The sequence below is a fragment of the Chrysemys picta genome, chromosome 14 (genome assembly GCF_011386835.1).
Source record: "Chrysemys picta bellii isolate R12L10 chromosome 14, ASM1138683v2, whole genome shotgun sequence".
Classification (NCBI taxonomy): domain Eukaryota; kingdom Metazoa; phylum Chordata; order Testudines; family Emydidae; genus Chrysemys; species Chrysemys picta.
In genome coordinates this window covers 30549307-30569742 of record NC_088804.1, presented here as the reverse complement: position 1 = coordinate 30569742, position 20436 = coordinate 30549307, and the positions used below count along the sequence as shown (strand labels likewise).

Genomic DNA, 20436 nt, shown 5'->3' with positions numbered 1-20436 from the left:
AAATGGCTAATCTCCCATGACTTCACAAAGGCCATTATTTCACCTCTTAACCTTACCTATTTGATTGCAGTGCTGGGGGTGGGAAGGGGAAAAGAAAAGGCAGGGAAGGGCCAGTGTGTAGAGGGACAGCTTAGAATCACAACTCATTAAAATGTCAGGGTAAAATCCATACAGCTAATTTGGACATTTGCCCTGATATTTAGTATTTCAAACATTTTTGTTAATTTAGACTCCTAGAATAGAAACATTTCAAAAAGCAATATTGAATACAGGAGAAAACCCAACAGTTTAGCAAATTCAAAACCAATAATTTCTGCTTAGGATAATGCTGACCACCCTAACTGCTTCAGCTACTGAGGAAGAAATAGTCTAGATGCAAAATAATATTCATCAGTCATTATGTTGCACACATGTCATCAACACTATTGAACTCTTAGGGCAATAAATGTTTTCCCCTGTGTTATTTTAATGTATGTACACCCATAATCTATATTCAGACAATTTACTGCTACTTTATACTTGCATAATGATAATATTCAAGTATATTGGAATCTAGCTCCAGATAGTTCAACTTTCTAGTGCTGTTTCCCTGCTATATCATAAACATTATTCCCTCATCACCTCCTTCAGATGAAAAAGAAAAAACACATTGTTGATCAATTCTCGGTAAGTAATGGAATGAAGCCATTGTTAAGTGTTTGGCAACTAGGACTATCGTGAATTAGTATGCTCCATTTGGAAAGTTTTCCATTACCAAGGTAGAAATTTAAAACTAGATTGTCCATAAATAACAGATTGGAAATCTTTCTGCATTTTTCAGGACACAGGGCGAGAGCCTACACTGAAAAGTTCTCATCAGTTAAGGTTTCAAAACAGTTAACACTTAATGTTCTTATTTATGGTGAGGTTGAGATTTTACGCTCAGCTCATACCAAGGGCAGCACCCAGCTCCAGGAGCAGACCAGGGAATGAACTGTGATCAGGTGTCAGAACTTGCTCCTAGCTTCAAGCATGAGACAATTCAGAGATTTTGAAGTCAGGAATTTCATTCGATCATCTAGTCTGACCTCCTGTAGAGAACAGGTTCTAGAATTTCATCAAATTATTCCTGTGCTGAATCCACAGAGGGATCCACTGTTGAATGCCAGAATCTGGCTGTCCCTAACACACACATACACAGCTAGGGCTAGACATCTGGGAGGGAAGTGTTTTATGCACCCTCCTAACCCACTATAGCAGCCAAGCAAGATGGAAAAAAGTGACCAAGCAGCACGGCAATGGGGCCAGGCCAGTGCCCAGGGCAACTGCCCAGCTCACCTGCCTCTAAACCAGCCCTGTGAATTGCCCTACAAGTGATGCTCCCTTGAAGGCATGTAACATAGTATATAATCTTGCCCCAAATTTGTTTAGAAATACAAATTATACAATCTTACTTTGCCCTTACCCTTTAGAAGGGTGTGCAGTGTTTCTGGGCCAGATCACGCAGAGAGAAGATTTGAGGAAGATCAATTGAATGAAAAACCCAGTCACAACTAAACCCCTTCTCTAAAAGAGAGGTGAAATGGGTCAGAGCCTCCTGACAGACCCTTCTGGCAGGAATACACCCCTGCAGACCCCATCAGCCATTCCAAAGTCACTCACCAAGACTTCCATCACCAAATAACCCCAAAACCTCCTCCTTTTTTCCATACCGAGGCTTCAGCCTCACCCAACTATAGCATTGAAGACAAGTCCAAATATAACTTTAAAAGTTCTCACATGACTCTTGTGATTTGCAGTCCACCTAGTCTTTTCTTACTTCTCTCACAGCTCACCCTTCTGGTTAGGGACCAGTGGATTTCCCCAGCATCACCTGATAAATTCAGAAAGACAAACAAGCAATCCTGGGGTTAGACAATAGTCACACATAATTAGTATCTATCTCATCTCTCTTTAAATCTAACCTAGGCTTCCTTCCACCCCACTATTGAGTCCCTCAGATAGAGCAGTAGACTTCAGGGCAATTCCTCAGAGCATCTCTCAGTTTCTCCCAGGAGCACTTTTCCGTTCCTTTATTAGGGAACTCTCAGCCCCCCCAGGGAACATGCAGCAGACTGCTTTAAAGCTTTTCTTCATTTGAGGACTCTAGCAGTCCTTTATGGTTGACCCTGCCTGAGCTTCCCTACTGCAGGAAACTTCCCTTCTCTAATACAGGTGATCCTACCAAGAAATGCCCCTTTCCCACTATGGTTTCCTCTTTACTTTACTCTGAGCTCCTTTATTTATGAGAAGCTCCTACTCCCAACCCAGCTGGGACTGACAACAAACTGAGCTGGCTCCAGGTGGGACCAAATGAGCTAAATAGGCTCTAGTGGGAGGCAGCTAATTAGTCACAGAGGGCTGCTGTGGTTCCCTCTTAAAGGGGCAAGGCACCCTGTAACAAGAGAAATGAAAACCTCTGGTGCAGTGGTGGGCAACCTGCAGCCCACAGGCCACATGCAGCCCATCAGGGTAATCTGATTGCAGTCTGTGAGACATTTTGTTGACATTGACTATGCACAGGCATGCCCCCCACCTCACCCCCGAGCTCCTGGTGACTGCAGTTCACTGTTCCTGGCCAATGGGAGCTGCGTGAAGTGGCGGGCAGCATGAGAGCCTCTTAGGCCTCACCTAAAATCTTTTCAAAAATAAATACTTGTTTTTTTCCCCCCATGCATGCATTCTAAATATAAAGCATTTTTTAATGAAATGTACGGTCTGGTCCTCTGTTTTGCACGCATGCGCATATGGCAGAGCCTGGTCCTGAGAGGGGCTGAATGCTTTTTTTGCAAGGTCAGTAGGAGTTGAGGGCACTCGTCACCTCCTTAGGAGCCTGATCCAAAGCCCACTTAAGTCATTGTAAAGACTCCAGTTGGCTTCAACAATTTTTGGATCAGGCCTAGCCCATAACTAATGGTATTTTCCATGAAACCAGCTAAGGCTAGTAGGCAAGGAGCAGTAAACCTGGAAATCTAAGCTCACTACTTTCAAGAGATAGTTTGCTTTCAATCACTGATAGGCCAAATAAAATTTCCAGCTCCAACAACAATGCATTCACTGGTTCACTAAATGTGGGCCTTTTATAATGAATAAACCTCTAATTAGATTTATTTTCAGTATCTAATTTACATTGTAGGATGTTTGTTTTTTGAGTTCCTGAATTTAAGCAATGGAAGAAAAAGGAAACTTTGATACATTTTTAATTAAACTGATAGTATCTTTTTAAAGGCTAAAATACCTATAGTAAAAAGGACCCAAGTAATAATAGACAGGTTGTATAAGGCTTAGCAGGAAGGCTATTATAGCATTCCTTCTTAAGCACATTGCTTGCTTTGTGAAAGAGCCAGACTGCTTTTGTAAAGATGTGTATTTGGTATCTGATTGCTTCTGTGAAGAACATTTAAAGAAGGTTAGTCACCTCTGGCGCTAAAAAGCATTGTGTGTTAAAAGTTCCACAATACACCGCTGATCTATGCTTCAAAATGGGAGAGCTGTAAACCTTTTCTACTGCATTAAATAGCTTGCCATCTCATGCTCTGTCTCTGAACCTGGGCTTTGCCCCCGCACGCACTAACTTCTGTACTATCAAATATGACTTTACTGTTCAATAACATTATAATTCCAGTGTACCAGTCAGTCTATTATAAAATATTAGCAATATCCCACAAACGGCCATATTTTCGGAGTGGCTCTTAATCCTGTTCATGGAAAACTTAGTTATGTTAGTCACTGCACGTGTGTACAGAAATAGGTTTGTGTGGGTAAACTAGGTAGCAAATAAGGGGGCAAAGGGGAGTGGGAGTCAGGCACCTTTCAGTGGAAGCTGACACATAATTCCCCTTTAGCCAGCCCCTTTGAAAACTTCACACTATGTGACCAGCCAGCGGTAAATATTTTGTTTCATGCATACAAACTTTGACTCTGCCATCAGAGCCACACCCAAAGATCCTTATACCCACATGGAGCATGCCTGCAGTTACTGCAGCTTTTCATGGGTGCAGGGGTCTGCCCACCCAGCCCCGATCTCAGGATCAAGCCCTCAGAGATGAGGATGGGATCATTTGAACTATTCTAAAGGGTCCAATCGTCAGCTAGTGTAAATCAGGATTCTGACAGACACTGCAACCACATGCAGCATCTTTGAGGACCAAATTGTATTTTAAGTTTAAGTTTAAAGCATGAAACCCTCAAAACGCCATTACATTAGATAGGCTTTGGAATATTCATAGCCCTGTATATCAATACAGGTGATGTGTAGCTGTGTGTTCCTGGCCTACTGGGGGTGGTTTTCCTGCAGAATCCGGAATGCATATTCTCCAACTTTGGTTATGCAGCCTTTTTAAGTTTTACTCTAAGGAGAAGACCATTGACTGGTGATTACCTGTTACAGGAAGCCAGAGATCAAAAGCAGAGGCTCTATACAGAAATGGCTGAACTGACCTAAGGGAATTCTTGTTCTTGATCTGAAACCTGACATGAACTAGTAACCAAGAGAGCAAACCCTGCTGAGAGTTTTGAAAGACTGACACACCCGCAGAGTCCTGTGCTGGAACTGAAGAGTGGTAGCTTCTGGTAAGTCTTTAGCATGCATGTGACATGTTTATTGTTTTTTATGTTTTCTCTGTAATGCTTTTGTCCTATAAATAAATGTACTTTGCTTTGGAAGAGCTGTATGGTAACATGGAACTGCTGTCACATGCTGGTCATTGTCCACAAAGTGATAATTTTTAGACAGACTGGCTTGCAGGAGCTGTCTCATATCTGGTAGGGTTCTGCACAGCCTTTAAATCCCTGGTCCGAAGGAAGCGTGACACAGATCTCTGCCCAGAAACTGGTGACTGCTGGAGGTCTCAGACCTGACTGGGCATTCCTGGAGTGGACTACGGTGGAGGAATACAGGTGCAGTTACTTTGAAACTGTGACAATCATAGCTCCATTGAAGTCCATTTAGCTACCCCAGCTGAGTATCTAGCCCAGGGGTCGGCAACGTTTGGCACGCGGCTTGCCAGGGTAAGCACCCTGGCAGGCCGGGCCAGTTTATTTACCTGCTGACGCAGCAGGTTCAGCGGATCGTGGCCCCCACGGGCCGCGGTTCACCGTCCCGGGCCAATGGGGGCGGCGGGAAGTCACAGCCCAGCACATCCCTCACTCGTGCCGTTTCCCGCCGCCCCCATTGGCCCGGGACGGTGAACCACGGCCAGTGGGGGCCGCAATTGGCCGAACCTGCTGCGTCAGCAGGTAAATAAACTGGCCCGGCCTGCCAGGGTGCTGACCCTGGCAAGCCGCGTGTCAAACATTGCTGACTCCGATCTAGCCCAAAGTCTTTGTTTCTTTACATAATAAGGGAAAACTTCCCCTTCACCCATACGGTGAATCTGTATTGTTAATTCTGTGCAGAGAAAAATCTACTGGCATCAGTGTGAGTTCTGTGCATGGATCAAGTGCAGAACATACAATAGTGAACCACAATGCAGAATGAAAAGGAAGATTTTTCAATAATTTTCCTTTTGCCACCTTTCTCTCCCTGGTTGCATGAAATAGTCCAATGATCAGTGCCAAAAGAAGCCATCACAATAGTCCATGTAATATTTATTTACCACTCATCCAGCATGGTCTGAGTGTCAGAGCCTAACTCCCATTCAACACAATGGGAGTTTGATGTATGGAGGGGCTGTGAGATATTGTTTATTATGTCACTAGAAAGCAAATCACTATTGATTTTGTATTTTCACTGGGATTATTCTTTCTATGACAGTTTTCCACTAACTTGATATTTTGGAGGAAGTACCCTAAGACTAAATAACTGAGTGCTTTATGTTATAAGTAATTGCAAAGAAAAGAAAGTCATTTATTTCCAGGCCTGTCATTTCTTATCTTAATGAGCCATAAATTGATAGATTAAGCAAGCTAAAATTATGAGTAAGAGCTGGTTTCAAAGATATTTTCCCATTTATGGAGCTTAATAAAAAAAAATTCAAGTGCAAATTTATTCATCGTGACCTTCAGTTCGAGGACTAACCTGAGATTCTTCTACGAGAAGCAAAAAGGAGTGATGATTTCAAACAACATTCAAACAATTGAGATGTTGTGTATAATCCATGGTGCAATGCCTAAGAATGATTTTATCTTTACTTACCCTGCGGCTCTCACATTACCATATAGGTGTGAATGATGGGAGAAGTGTATGAAAGCCATAAGATGGGAGGCTCCTGAAACTGCCCTCTACTGCTAGGAACTGCAGTAATATCTCACAACTGAAGGAATTATTTGTACCTGAAGGCAAGTTTCTTGCCCTGCTCTTGATCCTGATGGTAGTCAGTACTAGTATTTATAAAACAATGAGGTACTTTCCACATTAATACTAACACTGTCCCTACCATCTGGCCATCTTCACTATCTCTCCCTCAACCTCCTTGCAAAATACTTATCTGGAGTGGCTGTTGAGGAAGAGTACAGACAAAAATGCTCTTCTGCTAGGAACACGAGAGAGAGAGAGAAGGCTGTTATGGGTGTCCGTCCCCCCCCCCCAACCTTCTGGCCTCTGATGCTGCCAACACCAGCTTTATCTTCCTGCAAGCATCCATTCTTTGATGCTGCTAGCATCTTCTCTCTCCTACTCTAGTTTAGCTGATTCCCACTGCAAACACTAGCTCCAATCAACTGACCTCATTGGACATCATTGGACCTTCTGACATGGCCTAATGTTTTTTAATGTGACCAAATATTAAGCAATAATATATTAAGGGGGGAAAACAAAACAAACAAAATAGAGGTAAATGTGTTTTAATACATAACAGATATAGGGCTATTCCAGATTTTTCAGTAATTTTATATTGTATTAAGGATATTTTTGACATTTTAAAAATTCTATTTCATACATTTTATGTTTCAAGAACATGATACTAATACAGACAGCATATTTTCTCACATGACCGGTATGTACACAGGTTTGAAGAGGGCACTAACAGGAAAATTCCTTTGTTTTTGTAGTGTGTTGAAAATGGTGTTAAATTGTAATCTATTACTTTACATTTCAGGGGTTTCCCTGGTCTTCGTTGCAGTGTAAGGGGCTCTGTAGGGAAGGGTGAAATGCGGCTCTAGTAGCAGTCATTTTGCCAATAGCCAGCCTATGGTAAGATGATGTGAGTTTTGCCTTTCTGTCTTAGGGAGCAGCCTTCTTTGTGTCTCTCTCTATGTTTTTGGGGTTCTTATGTGTTATCATTCTGAACTCTAAGAATGAAAGTAGCATTACTAGCGACCTTCCAGCAAGAGTACTTTGTTTTTATCTAATGTCTCTGTGTGTTTGCCATGAACATAACAGCTTTGTTTAAAACAAAAACCAATCACTCTCTAGGGTCATACTGCTATCTGGTTCCTACTATCAGTTCAGAACCAGGCAAAAAGGTATACAAAAGTGGTGAATTTATTACAAACATTGATTTCAAAAGCCATCATATTTTCCCCACACTGTAGTGTTAGCTTAGGAAAACATAAGTAAGCCAATTTGGGCAAAGCAGGGCACACTTTTTCCATCCTTGACAGCACGCACAGCCAATTCCCCATCCTTCAGAGCACACAACACATTTGTCCCATTATCGGCAGTAATAAAGTCAATATACAGAGACCAAACAGTAAGCTACTCAGCAAGCATGTCAATGCTTTTACAAAGCATTTACTTTAGAGTTTTTCAACCCTGTACATGTAGCATGTTGTTGTGACTGCTGTAGAATGAGAAGAAACTAACACATGTTGAGTCATACCAGGGGTAGGCAACCTATGGCACGCATGCCGAAGGCGGCACGCAAGCTGATTTTCAGTGGCACTCACACTGCCCGGATCCTGGCTTCTGGCCCAGGCGGCTCTGCATTTTAATTTAATTTTAAATGAAGCTTCTTAAACATTTTAAAAACCTTATTTACTTTACATACAACAATAGTTTAGTTATATATTATAGACTTATAGAAAGAGACCTTCTAAAAACGTTAAAATGTATTACTGGCACGCAAAACCTTAAATTAGAGTGAATAAATGAAGACTCGGCACACCACTTCTGAAATGTTGCCGACCCCTGAGTCATACATATGAAGTGAGAAGCTTTTCTCCGTGGTCAGACACGTCTGATGCTTTTACACATCAGCGGCTCTGAAAACCATGAACAATGCTCAGCAGAGTTTTACCCATCTATTTATTATGTGGAAGTTTGGACCCGAATATGCCATGAATTGAAGAGTTCTGTTATCCTTCACCAACACCACTGCCAGTCACCATTTAAGTACTCCACTTCCAGCATTATACATTTTATATGCAGTGTCCAAACTTCAGACAGATTTGTGCTGTATTGGTTATTTATTATTTTAAATATTTTGATTCAGTTTTAGAGCAGATGAAGTAAGAATGTACAAAGCCTTCTCACACCTAAGCTCTGATCTGGCAACGGAACTCACCCTGCCCCAATTAAGTTAATGGGGCCCTATAAGGGTACAGGAGTCCACCCATGCAGAGCTCATTACATTTTAAGGACTGATATTTGTATAACTGTAAGAATAGTGGATCAAATGATTTAAACACATTTTTTTTTGCAATTTTGGAAGGGATTTTTATTTTGGAATGGCTTACTTTTCCTTAACATTGGCGCATATTGGTTACTATTTGTCCAGACATTTGGGAAGGAACCTTTATTTGCGTGAATGAGGGGGGATGTTTGTCTGGCTGCCCTATATATGGCTGTGTGTTTGGGACTGGTAAGCATGGGGTAGAAAGGTATGGGGGAAGGAATAGACTAGAAGAGTGGTTTAGGATTCACTCACTCTCTCGATTAAATCCATACAACATTTGCGTGAACAGCACTGTGTACGAGGAGGGAAGATACGGTCAGGAGGGATGCCTGAGCTGCACAGATGATTCCTTCCACACACCCATCATGATTACCGTACTGTAGGTAAGGTAAAGGGAGTGAGGAAGAACAATCAAACTGGGGGGGCAGAGGGCTGTTTCCTGCAACCTTCTAAATCAGCAAGAGGAGAAAAGGAGATGGGTGACATTTGGCTAATAGGTGATATACCATCATAAAATCCTTAGATTATGACTTGCAAGGCATTTTAAGTAGATGAATGTGGGCGTACTTTATTTTTTTTCCAGACTGAATGACAGAAGCATCTTACACAAGGATGAAATTTCTCAGGCAGTTTCCTGCTGTTGATGAATACCAAATATAGCTAGGCATGAGGCACGCTTTACAGCTTGTTAGGAACTTTGTCAATAATAAAGTTCTTTGGCTTTTCTCAGGCCTTGGCTACATTGGCGCTTTACAGTGCTGCAACTTGCTGCGCTCAGGGGTGTGAAAACGTCCCCCCTCCCCCCCCGAGCACAGAGAGTGCAGCGCTGTAAAGTGCCAGTGTAATAGTGTAATCAGAGCCTGCAGCACCGCACGCTCGCTCGCAGCGCTGCAAGCTACTCCCCTCGGAGAGATGGAGTACATATAGCGCTGCGAGAGTTCTGTCGCAGCGCTGGCGGCGCGACTACACTCACGCTTCACAGCACTGCCACGGCAGCGCTGTGAATTCCCGAGTGTAGCCAAGGCCTCAGTCGTCAGATACCTTGTAGGGAGGCTAGCCTTTCATTGTCCCCTTTGCCAAACAAGTCTTTCCCAATACAGCCAACTACTGCACCAAGCATTCACAATTACTAATGTATAACAAAAAACTCCAAACAAACAGTAAGGGATGTGGGCAGAATGACAAAACAGGAACAGAATTAAAGCTATATGTGGTATATGGTACTTGTAATGATAAAGTGCATGTCTGATGGCAAAGGAGTGGCTTAACTTTTCATTTCCTTGCTTTAATGTATTTGTATTACGTATGTGTTACATAGCAAATTTAAGTGATTCACAACTTTTAAAAAAAATTAATTGAACTTTGAATGTGTGTGTGTCTCTCTCTCTCTCTCTCTGAAGGAGTCAAGTAATTATAACAAAGTATATGCAATATGTGAAGACAAGAGATTTGTTCTACATAAACATATTTTATTGAGAAACAGGCTGAATAATTTATTTTCATTGGTCCCTCCAAAGGGTTTTCACAGTCTGTATTAAGTGTGGAGAGGAAAGAGTGACAATTTACTTCTTATGGCTCTTTAAAGTGAACAATGATCATCATTACAGCTAGTGAAATTTTAACAGCTATTTCTCTTCTTTAGTATTTGTTGTTTACAGCTGGCTTTAAGATTAAGGGGAATAAAAAGTAAAAATAAATAAGTGCTTAAATTCACAAGGCTAATATAGATACATAAGTCAAAGTGACAGGTCATGTGATGTCTTCTGATACCTTAGGCTTCTTTAGGTTGCTCCATTGGTCAGTAAACAGCAGTGCAGTAAGGCATATATTTTTCACTTAGGTTGCCAATATTTTATCCAAACAATGAGTTGATAACATTCAGAATTACTCTGCTGTTCATTTGTATCACTGACTGTGCTACACTTTAGTTAAAGCCAGCTTAACAAAACAGCAACAGCATGATTAAGTAAGGTGCATGATATTTTCAGCTGTTTACATCTTGTCAGTTTCTGATGTGTAATACATAAATCTTAATGTCTAATAAATTATCACCTGTGCTTAATTGTTTTTTTGGAAAACAGTCAACTTTTACGTTTGGGAATTTTTTTCTGGGTTATTTATTTCATTTTTCCAGTGAAAAATTGTGTAATGAGCTGGTGTCGAGAAAATGACATCTATAGGGAAACATATTTTATATATTCTTATGTTAACCAAAAGATGTAACTAGATAATATTATTCCACTGTGTATTAGAAATTATATAACAAGGACATTAAGGGTTAGATCGTGTCCTTAGGTACAGCCCTGGAAATCAGTTGATGTGTAAACTGTGCCATCCCAAAAATAGCCTTCGGAGGCATTAGGACCCGGAGTTAAATCAAAACTTCTCTCCTGCATCTTCCTTGCTCTAGCAAATTCAATGTGCTGCTGGACTTTGCCAGAAGCCACTTAATATGCCCACCTTGCACTGGATCATCTGCACTGACCAGTAGATCCCTAGGGTGAAGCTCAGGCTCTGTCTATTCTTCACCCCTCCCACTTTCTGCCCTGGAGAAGGACTAAGTCGGTGCACGATTTGATTTGGCAATCTCAGATGGCCTATGCATCTTTGGGACCAAAACTGGCTCCCTGATCAACTACCCCCCAACCCCACCAGTTCACCAAGCTAAAAGTATATACAGCAAATAAAATAACCCATATTCTTCACTTCTCCCCCATCAGAGGCCCTGTGCTGTGGTAGTCTTCTCTCAATCTGAGTAGAGCTGGACATTGTCCACTCTGAGGTTCATCAATAACATATCATAAACCAGAGAAAGATAGCTTGAGAAGGGTTGTTGGTTGTTTTAATGTCTCTTCCAATGATTAGTCTTACTAGTTTCTTTCTGATAACATTTAAATACATAACTTGTGTTCTGTCTTCCCTGCTTTTCTATCTTTCTAACACCACGCTGAAGCCTAATCTCAAACTCCTTCTTTACACTTACACACACAATGTAATCTTACAACAAACACTACCTTCTATTTTAAGCATCTGTTATCCCTCACGTTAGTGTTTATGGGCCTGATGCCCAACTGGTGTATACTGACATAACTCCATGTCAATGGAGTCGTGTTGATTTGCACTCAATGAGGATCCGAGCCAATATTTTTAACCTAGGTTTAGTTCTCATTCCATCTTCATTTTGGATCTATTAGATGTGGTTTAGAATAAGCGCTACAGGTGAAAGTAAATTCACAAGTTGAATTACATCTGCACAAAATTGCTATTTTACCTATGTCCTCTAAAGAGTGTACTGTGGGTTTAATCTGATTATATATATATATATATATATAAAAAAACTGTAGTAAGAACATGTGACAAAGCTGGAAATGTATTACAGCAAGAAAACTAAGTCCAAAGCAGGCTTCACTTGAGTCAGACAAACACATTGCCTTCAGTTACTACTGCTTCATGATAGTTTTTACTTTTCAACTAAAAATGTGAATCATAGTTAGAAAGCAAAAGACGACATCAAAAGCATCAATCATTTCTAATAGTTCAGATCTGAGTGGTAATTGTGGCAACAAAATAACAATCTCTACATAAAACTCAACAATTTTAACCCTCATTACATCTATTTTTCCGGAAAAAGACTGGGGAAACCCAGTGGTGAGATACAAGCCTGCTCTATTCCAGCTGAAGAAAACATGATGACTATATCGAAATTGTCTCCCCTGGCTATGCTGAGAGCTAATCATCCATAAGACTAGATTTGTCAGAAAAAGGCAATCCGTTGAAGAAAGTTGAAAGTAAGATCCAATCTTCAAAATTTGAGTTGCATTAGGTTTGCACTGAGTCCCAGTGGAGATAATTAGGTCTGCAAGTGTAATCATCCGATGCAATATAACAGCCTTTGTTCTCTCCAGGCAGTACTTATTTCAGTTCACTATCTGAGAAATGGGAATATTCAATGTCAATAATCAATTGACCTAAATAAAGAAATATCTTGAAATTCAAGGACTTCAGAGGCTTTGTAAAAATCTGGTAGTCTGGGAACAGGTGAAACAGATTCTTTTGGCCATAATAATTTGATTGTATCATATCAGTAATTAAAAGTGTAAAGTGTGGTGCGTTACACAGTCTCTGCTTATATGAGATGTAAACAGAATCCCAAGGGTAGACTTACTGTGAAACTTACTTTAAAATGTCTTTTTTTTTTTGGTAAGATCTAGTATAAGCAATATTTATTCATGAAATTTATTGCTAAAAAAAAGAGCCAGACGTTGGCTTTTTCAAGCTACGGGTTTCATGCAGCCTGGGGAGAGAATATGTAGTTCTTCAGGCCTTTGAAAGGATGGTCTCCCTGACGACAGACCAACTCCTCTGGTTGACCCAGAAGAAGAGAGGGAGGAAAGTTTTGTCATCATCTCTCCCTTCCCTTCCTCTTTCAAACTGCTAGCACAAGCAGGAAATCATGTTTCATTTCCCCAAAGGCTTCTTAGCCCCTAATGAAGGGGAAATTTAATCTGAAAGCAAAGGATTATGTTTCTGGAAAATCTGAAGAAGTTTCAAACTGGTCATTTTTTTCCATTACACCGTACATAAATCATTAAGAACATCATAATTCTTACAATGATCATTGTGATGAAGTTCCTCCTCTACCTTAGTGGGTCCTACACTTATTGGCGGATTTGCTCATCTCACAGATTCACCCTGTGGGTCGGGAAACAGCCCAGAGATCTTCCCCTCTGGTAGAAGCCACAGTCCAGGTCAATTCCTCCTGTGTCTGAACAGGAGTTGGAAGGTTTGAGGGGAACCCGGGCCTGCCCGCTACTCTGGGTTCCAGCCCAGGGCCCTGTGGACTGCAGCTGTCTAGAGTGCCTCCTGGTACAGCTACGCGATAGCTACAACTCCCTGGGCTACTTCCCCATGGCCTCTTCCCAACACTTTCTTTATCGTCACCACAGGACCTTTCTACTGGTGTCTGATAATGCTTGTACTCCTCAATCCTCCAGCAATACACCTTCTCACTCTCAGCTCGTAGTGCCTCTTGCTCCCAGCTCTTTGCATGCACGCTACAAACTGATGTGAGGTCCTTTTTAACTCAGATGCCCTGATTATCCAGCCTGTGCTAATTGATTCTACCAGTTTCTTCTTAATTGGCTTCAGGTGTCCTAATTAGCCTGCCTGCCTTAATTGGTTCCAGCAAGTTCCTGCTTCTTCTGGAACTGCCCCTGTTACCTTACTCAGGGAAAAGGGATCTACTTAATCTGGGACTAATATATCTGCCTTCTAACATTCTCCTGTAGCCATCTGGCCTGACCCTGTCACAACATGTAATTAGACTCAGCTCAAGTTTTCAAACTTTGTGTAGGTACTTAGCTTCAGGCACTTAAATAAACAAGGCACTTAAACTGATTTTTCAAGGTGCTGAACACTGAACTCCCTTTAAAGTTCATGGGAGTTGGGTGCCTTCCCAGGGGCTGTATGAGTGTATTTGTGCACATAAGAATTTCCCTTCCCCTCTCCTTCCACTTGTGTATTTGCAAACCACTGGGCTCATATTGCTATTATCAATCCTTGTGCAATGCAACAAACATGTGGGGTTTCACTGGCAGCAGCAATTGAACCAGGGAACTCAATCTAAAAACATTTGCCTAATCTAAAAGACCTAGGTTTATTATTTCAAAGACTGTAGATGCATAGTCCTTCATGTAGTACAGCCACTAGAAGGAGACAGAGTTACACTTTGAAAGCATTAGTTACATGAGAAAAAATGTCAACAACATGTATAGTGTGCAGCAATTTGTTTAGGAAATTCAAAAGATTAAAATGGTGAGAATCTTTGAGGCTGCTGCTCACTTGCATTGTCTGAGTTAATAGTTTTTCCTATGAAATAGAAGTGGAACATGCAGTATTTTTTCCATGGGGTCTAATCATGATTTGTAGAGCTGCCATTTAACATTTCTGATTCAGATTCTTTCTATTGATTCATCTTAATACCATATTTACCTTTTTACTATAGTCACAAACTGAGTTGATAATCCTTCCGTTTGATATATAATTCATGACTCTCATTGGTTATTTTGCTATGGACTTCAAAGGGAGGAGGGCTAGCCTGGATTTTTAGTTGTGCTCTAAATGCATTCCATAGGGTCTGATCCTACATGCTTTGCGTGCCCATAACTCCCATTGAATTCCAGCTGGGAGTGATGGGTGCACAAGGAAGGCAGGACTGGGCTCTGTATTACTGATTCTGCTTCCCTGAAACTTGTTTCTTGAGGCAAATCTCCCTTTCCCAGTTACATCAAGCAGAGTTTTGCCTGAAAAGGTCTCCAACACTGGGCCTGTGTAATCTAGGGGGAGGGACAGCTCAGTGGTTTGAGCATTGGCTTGCTAAACCCAGGATTGTGAGTTCAATCCTTGAGGGGGCAATTTGGGGATTGGTCCTGCTTTGAGCAGGAGGTTGGACTAGATGATCTCCTGAGGTCCCTTCCAACCCTGATATTCTATGAATAACTATATATTCTAATAATTTAGTCTCCAATCCCACCAATGTAACCCACTGGTGAGTGTGTGTTACAGGTATCCCCTCAGTGTCAATTTTCAGAGGATATGAGTTGTTATAATACACAACTCCAGAGCTTGGGTCTTTAGCTCAAACTGTAGTATCTTGTGCTTTTAGTTTAGAGCATGCCCAGTTCAATCCCTAGTGTGTCAGCCCAGCACATGGGGCGGCTGTTGCACCAGAACTTATGCAACGTATGCTTAACTTTACTCACATGCATAGTCCCACCGAAATCAAGATAACTACTCACATGCTTAAAATCTAGCACGTGTAAATATTTGTAGGATCAGGCCTTCACAGTCATAATCATCTTATCTCTCAGTCAAGGAGAATTTGGCTAGAATTCAGATGAGACTAGTAAAATGCATTTCAATTAAAGCTAGGGGAAAGAAAGTTTGCCCATTAGAGTATCAGTGTCTTCTTGCTTTATATTTCTTAAATTGCAGTCTGACAGTTTTGCTTGTTGTTCCTGGAATGGCCCAAATTCATCTCAGGTTAATTTGATCCAAGAAATTAATAGCAAAATAATTGATCTGGAAAAATAAAATAACTGTTGCACAGAAGTGTTTTATTTAATAGCATTCTTTGTTTCTTTAAATAGTCTCTGCCACTGCCTTAAGAAATATATCACTTATCGATAGTATGCTGATCACGCACAGGAATTTCTTTAAACAATGCATTATTTTAGTAAATGTTCTAATTCATTGTAAACGGCACTGTATATTTACACACTTGCCAAATTATATTAAAAAATAGCTTGGTCTTTCCTATCAGCTGAGTATGTTTGCAGAAAACCAAACATGACTAAAAATGGCTGGTATGCATGACACCCCTCTTTACTTTACCTACTTTTGTTGTAGCAATGGATTTTCTTAAACCATTTACCAAAGAGACTAATCTTACGTATAAGAGGAAACAGAAGATGTATTCAAGCAAAGAAAATAGCAGTGCAGAGCAATGACCTGAAGTTTTTGTTTTAATTATTAATAGCACTAGCTTCACCTCTTCTCACAGCACATCAGTTTCATCTCAGTTACTATTCATCTGCAGTGCAAATCCTAAATCACACTACCAACCATGACTGGTATGTATTTTTAACTAGCATTTCACTTTGTAAAAAGAATCTATTTCCTGTTTGGGAGGTACCATGGTGATTGACATGGTGTAAAAAGAAAGAGGAATGGTGTCTTTGCATTACCAAATTCTTATAACCTGAGATATGGTGGAGTAGCTGCCCAAAATGAATGCTTAATTGGACTTCAGAAAGAGGAACCCCCGCATTACTGACCCCTTATCTCATTCTCCAGGCAAAGCACGGCTGCATAAGTCACTGGATACTGTGTGATAAGGAAAGGAATAAAAATATTCTTACCAGGAAACTTCCTGAAGTTGTGAACATCCAGCAGGCAGGCCTTACTCATTACACTTGTTTTTTCCAATTTCCATCTGTGTTAAAATCATTGCACCAAGTTCACCCATGCCATATAATAAATTGTATTTGGGAAGGGAGGCAACTGTGACCTCACAGCTAGGATCAAAATCTCACACAATGCTAAAAGCTATTTCACATAATGGAGGGCTGAAGATCACATAATGTTTAAGATCATTGCTGGTTTAAATAGAATATGAGCAAATGTTGCTCTTTCTATGCACCAACACCTCACAAAGAGACATTAAAATAGGAGGCCTTTTGATAATTAGGGGCACATATAAATTTCAGTGCCTACTGTAGCTGCTATAGAGGCCCACAGCTGCTGTTTTGCAAAGATTCTTTTGTATGCTTATGACATTTTAGATTGTTACTACTCGATTAGCAGCAAATATGTGATGATTCATATTGTAAAAATCACATACAAAATAATCCACGGAAAATCTTGAAAATTCTTTGCTACTTTCCACAAACTTCGCATTTTTTTCCTGTAATTTTCTATTGGTTCTGCTTACTTCTCAGTTCTTAAAGTAATTTTGTACCTAGTGACCTAAGTAATTCTACTATACAAAGCAGTGGGAAATGGACATTAAGAAAAAACTAAATACCTACTTCATTCTTGTTATTAGCAAAAGTTTCAAGACAACACCACTGAAACAACACTACCACTAAATGAGTTGGAAACCAAATTAATTTGCAAACAAAAGGTATTTAATATCAGACTCTCTTTTCATAAACATATAATATCACCTTGCCAATATCTCGGTTTTCCCAGGCTAGATATGTTGCACAGTTACTAAGAAAAACAAAGGATAATCCTCATTTGTGCCTGGTGCACTAAGCAGGATGATCTAGCTTGGCTGAGGGAAAGCCACTCAGGTTGCAGATGGTAGAGGAAGGTCTTTTCTCTAAGCACCCACTTGACCTGCCTTGTCCCCCAAATTCTGAAATTTCTGACAGACTGAAGGACGTGTTGAGTGACCTATGGTATTTCCTTACAAAACAGCTTCAACACGTGTTACCCAGTCCTGCGCCCACTGATTTCCCTGGGCGCAGAGGCAAGCCCATAGAATATTAATATGTACAACAGTGGTTCTCAAACTTTTGTACTGGTGACCCCTTTCACATAGCAAGCCTCTGAATGTGACCCCCCCCCTTATAATTTAAAAACACCTTTTTATATATTGAACACCATTATAAATGCTGGAAGCAAAGTGGGGTTTTGGGTGGAGGCTGACAGCTTGCGACTCCCCATGTAATAACCTCGCGACTCTCAGAGGGGTCCTGACCTCCAGTTTGAGAACCCCTGATGTACAACATATTATATATAAAGGCTTCTGCCAAGCCAAATACTTTGGGCTACTGGAGATTTAGAACCTGGCGTCATGTCTATCAGAGTTTAGTCTGAATATATATTTGTTTCATTGATTTGTATACAACAATCACCCTAGCAGCTGATTGCTTATACAGCTGTAAACCATTACTTAACAAATGGGGTTGAGTGGGGAGAAGGGGAAGAAATAACACCAAAGCCAAACCAAATAAATATGTCTGTATCATAGTTGAATGAAAATACCAGTGAACAGCGAAGGGGAGTGAATTCCAAAAGTGAGGTTCCTAAAATGACAAAGTGCCAAACCAGGAGAGCTTTGCAAGTCAATGGGAGTTAGACGCCTATCTCACTTAGCAGCTTTTGCAAAATCCCACTCTGCCCCTGTCTGCAACTTTAGGCATCTAAATACTTTTGTGAATCTGGCTCTAGGAACCTAAGCTTCATTAACAGCCAATGGGATTTATTGTTCTTAATGCCTCAGTTGCTTTTGAAAATTGTATGGGTCTTGCTATGAATTATTTTTACATCAGCTTCAGAGGTGTTGGTAATTTTGCACAGCTCTTATTAGTTATGCATTTTTTGGCTTTCTTCTAATTCACATGACATATTTATTAGGTATAACATCTAGACTCTGATCACAAGTATACCTCATATTTCAGATACAAGAGAGACTAACTTACTGTTTCGAGCTTAGGGGAGTATATAGTGATGCTTGTTTATAAAATGAGTATTTGAGTAAGTGTTGTATGCTATAGTTAGCCAGGGAAAAAACAAACAACATTAGACTTCTTCTTTGACAAATATTGATATATATAATGAAACATGAAAAATACCCAAAGATGTGGGAGCTTTAAAAAAAGATTTTGTCTATCCTCTCCCTTTTACATTACGTAGCGGTCTTTCAGCTTGTGAACCTACAGGGAATTTAATTATAGTTAATTACTGTTATTTTAAAATATGTCTGTTCCCACTAATCAGCATTATTTCCAGTGGGTCTTGCTGTGATTTTTCATAAAGGCAGGAACTGAGAGATTTTAAAGTGACAGGCCTGTAAAACAAACCGTTCTTTTGTTTTTCCTACACACAGTGGGGAACTTCCCATAGTCAATGGAAAAAAAATATTCATTTTATTTTGCTTTCCTCACATTTCCATCGTGCAGCCTGTTTCGAACCAGAATGCATGGCACAGCACAGCAGTTCCTTCTGGGTCAGGCCAGAGGCGGGAGGGGTGGGGGAGAAAAGGTGGGGAGGTAAGAGGAGAAAGGCCTCTCAGCTGTCCATCATCTGCTCTCAGCCAGAACACAAAGTGATTTCCCCTCGTGGCTGAGAACTCTTTGGTTGAGAAGTGCAAAAAAGAGGGCATGCTAGGGTTCAAATGTCACCCTACCCAAAGAGGGTATAGAATGTGGCGTGTCTCAGAGAAGTAAAAGGGATTGGGGAATGAGAGGGTAATGCACAATGACATTGCAGAGGAAGAAAAGCATTGCAAATAGAAAGAAAGGAAGAGCCATTAGTGTGAAGAACAGAAAGAAAGACAGGCTAAGAAAAGGCAAGAGAAAGGGAAGGATGGGAGGAGAGGAGAGTCACAAAAATTAGATTTTTGTCAAGGGCCTGCAACCATATTTTAAGCTAAAAGAATAAAGATAACACCCAAAAGCAACATATCCTGGTAGCAAGAGACAGATATCCAGAGTTCTCACTGACCCACTACTACTCTTTCAACAGCCTAACTGTACCAGGTCTAGACATCTTATGTAAACCAAGACTCTGCCAGGACCCCACAATTCCAAGGCCTATGATCCCAAGTAGGGGAAAAAAAGACTAGGAAAGGGGGGCAATGTTAAAAAGAGAGAGGGGGGAGAATGGGATATTACACTAAAATGAAAACAATTTTGGAGAAATTTTTCTTTTGTTTCAAAATATTTGGGGAAAACAGAGAAAACCAACAACAACAAGTTTTCACACCTGCATTTCTGGTTCATTGAAAGGCCATTTTACCATCAAAAAAGAAACTGATAAAAATTTCAGCCAGTTCTAAGTCCCATAGGATGGCTCACAGGGGCAAGGCTTTGCAGAATTGGACCTATAGGATTGATTTATGCTCAGTCTCACACCCAGAGACACCTGGGAGCATTACATTGGACCCTTTCAGATCCTAGGGCAAGGGTGGAGCATGATGTTTTTCCACAATGACATCTTTTGGCTGATCCAAAACACTCTATTTTTGCTTCTCTAGCTCAGACACTGTCTGACAGAAGAGGGAAAGCTATTAAAATCCCTGCTTCCTTTCTCTTTCCTTTTCCTCTTCTCACATCCTCTATCACATATGTCATCAGTTTGGCTTCCATCTTACTCCTTCCCAAGTCACTTTCAGCTGAAAAATCAAGCTGCAGAGCTAGTGAGATCATTCTGTCATGAGTCCTTAATGGCATTATTGGGTTCAAAACCCACTCAATGAACTTCCACCTAGGATTTAGAGATTTCAGCTCTGGCTGATGTGATTTTCTTTCAACACTGAACACATAACAAGGATACCACTCATAGCAGCAGACAC

The 20436-nt window shown here is 40.7% G+C and overlaps 1 long non-coding RNA gene across 1 annotated transcript in view; it reads right to left on the bottom strand.

The window, feature by feature from the left end:
* Positions 1-20436, bottom strand: part of LOC135975630 (uncharacterized) — a 233881-nt gene that overhangs the window by 194185 nt on the left and 19260 nt on the right. The window contains exon 2 of the long non-coding RNA XR_010592606.1: positions 1759-1852. This is a non-coding gene — a long non-coding RNA (uncharacterized LOC135975630). The remainder of the gene's footprint in view (positions 1-1758; positions 1853-20436) is intronic.